This window comes from Cajanus cajan, chromosome 5, assembly GCF_000230855.2.
Source record: "Cajanus cajan strain Asha chromosome 5, NIPB_CcT2T_4, whole genome shotgun sequence".
In the NCBI taxonomy this organism is placed as follows: Eukaryota; Viridiplantae; Streptophyta; class Magnoliopsida; order Fabales; family Fabaceae; genus Cajanus; species Cajanus cajan.
Window position 1 is genome coordinate 66339439 of NC_138521.1, and position 8551 is coordinate 66347989.

An 8551-nucleotide genomic window follows, 5' to 3' on the forward strand; every position below is an offset into this window, starting at 1 on the left:
TACGTGGAATCGACCGTCTTGACTTCAAGCCGCATATCTTTAACGGGAATCCCTTCTTGCATTTACATTCCATCCCTCCTGCTCCGGATTTCTTTTCCTTCCCCACCTGATCAGAAAAATTAGTCTTTTATGTCAGTATTTTTTCATCGGTTAGCGTAAAAATTATATAGTGATATTTTTTAAATTAATTCAAATTTTTTTACAATTAAAGGGGATCTGACGTAAAAATTAAAATCTACGTCGGATATGGAATACAGTTTGATATAGATTTCAATTTTTACGTTGATCTCCTTTTGGTCCGACATAAAAGAGTTATTTTATTCTCTCAGTACCTTTGTCTTCTTTGTGCGCGCAAGCGTTTTTATAGTTTTTTTCTCCAGCAATTTTTGGCGACGATGGTATAAGACCTTTGGACGTTTTTCGGTCACGATGAGCGGCAACGACAGTGACAACGAGACTCATTTTTTATTCTAAACCTATCTCTCCGATTGGGTTAGAGCATTTAAGTGTTTTCACGGATTGAGGATAGTTTTTTCATGCATGTGTTGATCTTTTTGTGTAAAAAAGTTGTTTTCTTCTTGCACACGAGTGTTTTGACATTGTTTTCCTCTCTAGCGATTTTCAGCGACAACGATGTGAGACCTTTGGGCGTTTATCGTTCACGGTGCGTGGCGGCAAGACCAATTTTTGTTTCTAAACCTATCTTTCCGATTGGATTGAAGCATTTCGGTATTTTTTGGATGTATTCACAGATTGAGGTTATTTTTTTGTTTGTCTGTCAACCATTTTACGTCAAACGTGGAGGATGCTCAACGTAATTTTACATTGGCTAAAACACCTTATATAAATTTACGTCCTCCGCATTGACGTCAGACTTTTCTCCGATGTAAAAAGTCTAAAATAACATACGTAAAATGTCTCTTTTGTACTAGTGAATCAAAACGCCTTATTAATACTAGCAAAAAAAGGTACTCTCGAACATGTATTATATTAAAAGAAAAAAATAAATAAATAAAAAAAAATGAGAAATTACTCATAAAAAAATAATTATTAAAAAATAAATAAAATATAAAATAATTAATATAAAAATAAAATCAAAAAATAATTATTGATAGTGATATTCCTTTTATTTATTAGTTTAGATTCTTCTTATTCTACTTTAGACAACAAACTCTCTCTATATGAATATATTCAAAATATTAATTTAAAATAAATAATCTTCTGGAAATTCTTCTGCTTCCACATGCTCCAAGATTTATTATTCTTCTTTTAAAATAATGCTAAGGGTACACATTTACGAGTGATATCACTTTAATTGGATTGAGTAATATTAGACTTAGAATAATTTATACGTAAAATATATACTAGCAAATCATATACAATTTTTTTTATTTATTTAAATAACTTCTTTTTTTTTTTTGGAAAATTTAATTGATCAGTGATCACTAATAAGAAGGTAAAATAGGACAAGAGCCCACAACCAGACATATTTATTAAAAAAAATAAACTAAAAAAGTTAAGAATTTGGAAAGGAGCTAATAAACTTAATAGGCATGTGAGTTGTTGGTACAAGTTAATTACTTGAAGAACATATACATGAAGCGAAATCCATTTTCACTCAAATCATCAAATGTACACATGCAATATAAAATCTTAACAAGCGAATTTTGAACTTCTGTAATACGTATGACGACGACTCTGTACATAGAGTCTGGATTAGACTTTAGTAATATTACATGTTCCTATGTTAGGATACAGACTTCACTTATTTTTGTTGTAGCGGGTTTGATCCTAGGTCTCGATCTTCTTGTTCCTATCCGGGTAGTCCGATGTGAGGGGGGTGTGCCTGCAAAGACACTTCAACGCTCAAGTAAGTGCTCGGCGTAATAAATGCGGTAGTTGAAAGTTGATTACATACCTCGTTGGGGTCCTATTTATAGGTGTTCTTATTGGGCCGTGATTAGGGATTGGGCCCCGAAAAATTAGGGGTTAATCTGATATATTATGTTAATTAAGCTCTCCGTAATCATCCTGGCGCAGGTATGGGGTTCGACTGAGTGCACCGAACGTGCCGTTCGATCCGCGAGCAATCGGAGTTCTCGGGTATTCGGCCTTAGTTCTCGGGCTCGGGTATTCGGCCTTAGTTCTCGGGCTCGGGTATTCGGCCTGGACGGCCACCATACGGTATACAACCCCCGCAGCGTCGAGGATGTGGAAGACGAAGATGGTATTAAATGTGTGGTGTCGTGGTTCTCTGCACGGGAGAATAGGGGCCGGTTTCGGTAGGACGAGACCTAGGCTGAGACCTCAGTCGTATGAAATCTGTGTTGAGGCCTCGACTGAGAGAAGACTAGGCTGAGACCCGGGCTGAGCAATGTTTAGGTCGATATCTCGGCGGAACGGAGCGTATTGAGGCCGCGAGTGAGAAGTCTAGACCGAGACCTCAGTTATGTGAAGCCATGCCCTTGCCTCGGTTTGGACGAAACCTAGGCCGAGACCTCGGTTGAACAAGTTTGGTGGAGCGAGGCCTATGTCGAGATCTCAAGTGAGAAGTCTAGGCTGAGACCTCAAACATGTGAAGCCGTGCCGCGGCCTCGGTTGGATGAGACCTAGGTCGAGACCTCGGTTGAACAAGCTTGGTGGAACGAAGCCTGTGTCGAGGTCTCAAGTGAGAAGTCTAGGCCGAGACCTCAGACATGTGAATTCGTGCCGCGGCCTCGGTTAGACGAGGCCTAGGCCGAGACTTTATACTGGTTGGTTCCTTGCCGAGATCTAGGCTGGGCCGAGTCCAGGCCGAGACCTTGAATGTGTGGATCCCTTGCTGGGATCTCGTCTGGGCTGGACCCAGGCCGAGGTTTTACACAGGTTGATCCCATACCGAGATCTAGACTGGTCTGAGTCTAGGTGGAGGCCTTTGTCACAAGAATTTTGTGGCGAGTGCTCTGGTGAAATGGGTCTATGCCGAGATCTTAGATGAACGAGACCTTCCCCGAGGTCTTAGGTGAGTGGGATCTGCCATGTTGGCCCTAGCGGTTACGAGTGCAACGGTTACTAAATCTGGACCGTTGGATGATACAGATCGAACGGTCGTGACCCGGGCACGTCTCTTCACCTCCCCCATTTACCTTGCCTATAAATAGGGGGTGGGCGTGGGAGAATTTATTTACTGTAATTTTTCTGAGTTCTCTCGAAATCAAATAGTTCCGAGCACACCGAGCAAGGCAATTTTTGTATTATTTATTTTTAGTAATAAATGGACAAGGAGTATTCGTCGGCTAGGAGTTGGACGTCGTCGGATGCGTCGGGCGCTAAGTCAGACAGGGAGGAGTCGGGTTCCAGTGAGATTTCTAGGTTGCCTCCATTGCAATGCGAAGTGGTTTTCCCTTCCAATCACCCCGAACAGGAGGATAGTGGGGATGAGGTGGTCGAAGTAATGGCCCCGACGTCATTGGCTGTGGCCTTGGCGCGGGCCACCGAGGTGGATGAGAGAGGCTTAGGTCGAGCCATTCAGTCGGACCCAAATATCGAGGTGGTTCAGGCCGAAGCCAGGGAGGACGAGTTGGAGGTTGTTGGTGATGCGCGAGGCAAAGGCGTCGTCGGCTCGAGTACTCAACCCAAGGCAAGGATCGACTACGGCACGATGGAGATGCCGGGGTATGAATGGGTCGACGGAGAAGTCGGCATCTATTTCTCTAAGTTGTCCGACCAAGGACTATTAGATACATTCGTGTCTTTCGAAAACTGTTTTGGGAGTGGGGAGGATCAGTTTTCGCTACTTGCCGAGGCATGTGTGGATGATGGGCCGGACACTGACTTCGTTTTTTTGGAGCCGGGGCCTGATGGAGACGACTACTTTTACGCTTATATGTGTTGGTTCCAAGACCTTGGCGTTCAGCTGCCCTTTGATGATTTTCAAATGGGGGTTCTCCGAGTGCTCAACGTGGCACCGACCCAGTTCCATCCGAATGCTTAGGTCGCGGCGCAGGCATTTCGGAACCTATGCCTAAGCTTGGGTCTCACTCCCTGACCCCTAGCCTTCCTTTACTATTACACTTGTCGCCCGAGCAAGCCGGTGAAATGGGTTCCTCCAGGCCTTCACCTCCTCTTATAAAGGGTTTAAGAGTGGTTTCTTCAAGGTTCGATGGGGGTCAGACATGAAGAATTGTTTTTATGACCGAGAAGGCACCCCGTTGTTCCCTTTTTACTAGACGAAGCGTCCGCGCGTTACGAGGTGATGCCAACATCTAGGCTCCCTGCCGAGGACAAGGAGATTGTGGAAGTGCTAGACCAATTACCGAAAGGCTTGCCTGTCCGAGGCCTTTTAGACATTTTTGAAACATCTCATTTTGAGATGGCTTTGTTAGGTATGTATTTTAGGTTTCGGTAGTTTAGCAGTGTTTTGAATTGATGTTAAAATTTGCTTTGTTGTAGGATTGATGGCCGAGGCAAGTTGGACGTGACTGTTATGCTCGCCAAGAGGGCGAAGGAAGCAAAAGAAAGTGGGTAGGTGCCGCCGGCAAGGTCGGCCCTCAAGGTGCACCTAAGAAAAAGGGGAGCACGTCTCGGGTGCGGGCTGCCGACCAGAACATGGAGTCAGAACGACCGAGCTCCTCCTCCAAGCGCCCGAAGCAGTTGTCGACAGTCGGGTTGCGGCACCTTCGCCATTCCCGCTGTTGTCGCGGGGTCGAACTTCTTGGCCTCGGGAGTGCAGGTCGAGAATCTGGTCATTCTCGACCTTACCATCGGCGGGGGACTCCAATACTTGGAGGGAATGTCAACGGAGGCCTAGTATAAGCTCTTCTGTGAGCTTGATGCTCGAACCTCCCTTGTGGCAAAACATGTCATGATGAGGTCGGCTGTCTCAGCCGAAAGGCTCCAAACCCGACTGAAGGACGCCGAGGTGACGGTGAAGGAGGCCTTAAGTCCCAATGCTAAGGCAATAGAGTCGGCCGAGGAGTTGAAGAAGGTGGCCGACGCCTATTGGAGGGAGGCCGACGACTTGAAGTTGGCCGTGCAGAAGATGAAGGCCGACGCCACCGCCGCTGCGGGTGAGATTACTCGGTTGAAAGAGGCTGCTGCCAAGTTCGAGGCCAAAGCCACCGAGCAAATCCTGTCCCAACATGATGCCGGCTTCCAGCACGCCATCCGGAAAGCTTACCATTTTTGTGAGGTCCCGACTGACTTTTAGTTTGACGTTAGCCGAGACTTCCTAGGTGGTAAGTTTATGAGCTATGCTGAGTTCCCTCAAGGGGCTCAGCCTGATGCCGAGGCTCCTCGCCAGGGTATGTCCAGCCGAGCTCCCGTGCAGTCGACCAAGGAGGAAGATCTGGTTATAGATGTGGTCGGTGACGGGAATCCCCCGACGTCGGCAGCAGAATAGGGATCGGCTCTGGTAATGTTAGGCTAGGGTTAGGACTTTGCTCTTTTTTGTAACCGGGCCGTCAGCGCCTTTTGTAAGCTCGGCCTTTGGTGTCAGTGCATAGACTGATTTGTTTTTTTGTAAGTAGCCGTTTTGCTCGGCCATAATTAATGAACATCTTTTTTTAATTTTTCATGTTTATCTAACCTGTTAATAAAATGAACCGACTTCACCCTTGACCGAGGGGGGTCAATTACGTGTTTTATAATAAACCTACAGTGCTCTGTTCGCGAACGTTCGGGTTATGATATTTCGGGTTAAACGTACTCGGCCCTACCTTTTGCTTTTTAACGTCGAGTGTTGGATTATGCGAGTGTGATTGACATGTGAGTATCGGGTCGAGGATTGTTCGGCATTGGTACGCAAGTGTGTAGTGCTCGGCCCAGGTACATCCTTAGCCGAGGAGGGTACTTGGGAGGGAAACTTGTTGGGCTCGCGTGCACGTTTGAGTGGTCGGCTGAGGGTTGCTCGGCGTTGGTACATAAATGTGTAGTGCTCGGCTTAGGTACATCCTTAGCCGAGGAGGGTACTCGGGAGGGAAACCTGTTGGGCTCGCGTGCACGTTTAAATGGTCGGCCGAGGGTTGCTCGGCGTCGTACATAAGCATGTAGTGCTCGGCGTAGGTACATCCTTAATCGAGGAGGTTACTCGGGAGGGAAACCTGTTGGGCTCGCATGCACGTTTGAGTGGTCGGTCGAGGGTTGCTCGGCGTCGGTAAGCGTTATCTGAGGTCAGACCTGCATGTTCACGACCTAAACGTAGGCGTACAGTTAAATAGGAAATGTAATAACAACATTCAAAAACGTCTTTTTATTAATTGAGTGCCTCGTTAAAAACCTTGCCGACCCAAAACCCTACTTAGGGAAAAAAGAGTCGGTCCAGCTTGTATGCTTCGTTGTTTAGGTTATGTCGGACGTGGTATGGTCCGTCCCAATTTGGGGCGAGCTTCCCTTGTCTCGGATCCCTTCTCGCCTCGCCTGTAGCTCTCCAAACGAGATCTCCTTCTCAGAATTCTCTAGGCTTCACCTTGCTGTCGAATCTTCTTTTTTAGCGTTGCTTGGTGGCCTCAGCCACGACCAGTGCTCGGTCACGAATTTCTTCTACCATGTCTAGGTTTGTTTGGAGTTCGGCTTCGTTGCTTGCTTCGTCGAAGTGGGCTCGGCGGAATGATGGTTCTCCGATTTCCACTGGATCATCGTGTCGGACCCATAGACTAGACGGAAAGGTGTTTCTTGCGTGGTTGACTGGGGGGTGCATCGATAGGCCCATAATGCCTCAGGCAGCTGCTCGGCCCATGCTCCCTTTGCTTCCCCTAGTCGTTTCTTCAATTCGGCAAGGATTACCTTGTTGGCTGACTCGGCCTAACTGTTCGTTTGTGGGTGCTCGACCGACGTGACCTTGTGCTGCACTCCTAAGCCGGCTAGGAATTCGTTTAGTTTTCGGTCGGTAAATTGCAAGCCGTTGTCGGTCAAAAGAGTGTGTGGGACACTGAACCGGGTGATGATATTCCTCCACATAAACTTTTGGACTTGATGAGCCGAGATACACGCCAAGGGCTCGGCTTCGATCCATTTGGTGAATAAGTCAACGGCGACGATGAGGAACTTACATTGCCCCTTGGCAACCGGGAAGGGTTCGAGTATGTCGGCCCCCCAAGTGGCGAATGGCCATGCTGGGGGAATGCAATGTAACTATTCGGTCGGCTGATGGATCATGTTGCCATGCTTTTGACACGATTGACACTTCTTCACGAACATTGCGCAGTCAGTGTTTATGGTTGGCCAATAGTACCCGGCTCGCAAGAGTTCGGAGACGGTCGTCCTAACTCCTGAGTGCATCCCGCAAATACCCTCGTGTACTTCTCTCATCACGTAATCGGCCTCGGCGGGGTTTAGGCATTTAAGCAACGGGGTAGAGAAGCCACGTTTATACAATCGGCCGGCAATTACGACGTATCTACTGTCTTGAGTTCTCAACCATTTGGCCTCGGTCGGTTCGACTGATGTGATTCCGCTAGTGAGAAATGCCTTGAGTTCGTCTCGCCAATCTGGGGGGTCGTCAGGGTCGGCCAGGTCGGCATTGACACTTGCTACCATTTCAGCCTCGACACTGGGGTGGTCGATCTCTTGTTGAATGATTGTTCTCAAATGGCCTGGCTTCTTGGTCGCGGCCAACCTCGCCAACTAATCGGCACGGGCGTTGTCGTCGCGCGAGATGTGCTCGACCAACACCTCCTGAAAGCTCGCCTTCAGTTTTTGATAGGCATGATAGTATTTCATCATGTTGTGGTCCTTTACTTGGAAATTTCCGCCAACTTGCTCGGCCACCACTTTGGAGTCGGTCCGACATTTGATTCTTGATGCGCCCATGTCCTCGGCCAGCCTTAATCCGGCCAATAGAGCTTCATACTCAGCTTGAGTGTTTGAAGCTTTGAACCGGAAACGCAAGGATTGTTCCAAGTTTATCCCTCTCGGTCCTTCTAAAATCACCCCTGCCCCGCTCCCCTGGCTGTTTGAGGAGCCGTCTACATGGAGGGTCCACCAATGTTCCTCAAATTGGCCATGCGGGTGAAGCTCATTCACGAAGTCGGCCAGGCATTGAGCCTTGATCGGTCCTCTCGGCTTGAAAGTGATGTCGAACTGTGAGAGTTCTATCGACCAGGCCATCATTCTTCCGGCGAGTTCGGGTTTGCCTAGCACCTTAGCGATTGGACAGTCAGTATGTACGACAATTCGGTGGCTCTGGAAGTAATTACGTAGGCGTCGGGAAGTGTGTACTAAACTGAGTGCCACTTTTTCTATCAACTGGTACCGGGTTTCTGAATCTTGCAGTAGTCGGCTGACAAAATATATGGGATCTTGGGTGCCTTCTTTTTCTTGCACCAGAACCGAGCTGATCGCCCCCTCGGACACGGCCAAGTATACAAGTAGCGAACTCAGAGGATCAGGTTTCGTGAGGGTCGATGGCGTCGCCAAGGTCGTCTTCAACGCTGCGAAGGTGGCTTCGCATTGTTCATCCCATGAGAAGGCCAAAGCCTTCCGCAAGAGTTTTGTCATCGGGCTAACTTTGTCGCCTAGCCGTGGGAGGAATCGGGATAAGGCGACCAATCTTCCTAAAAGGCGTTGCAATTCC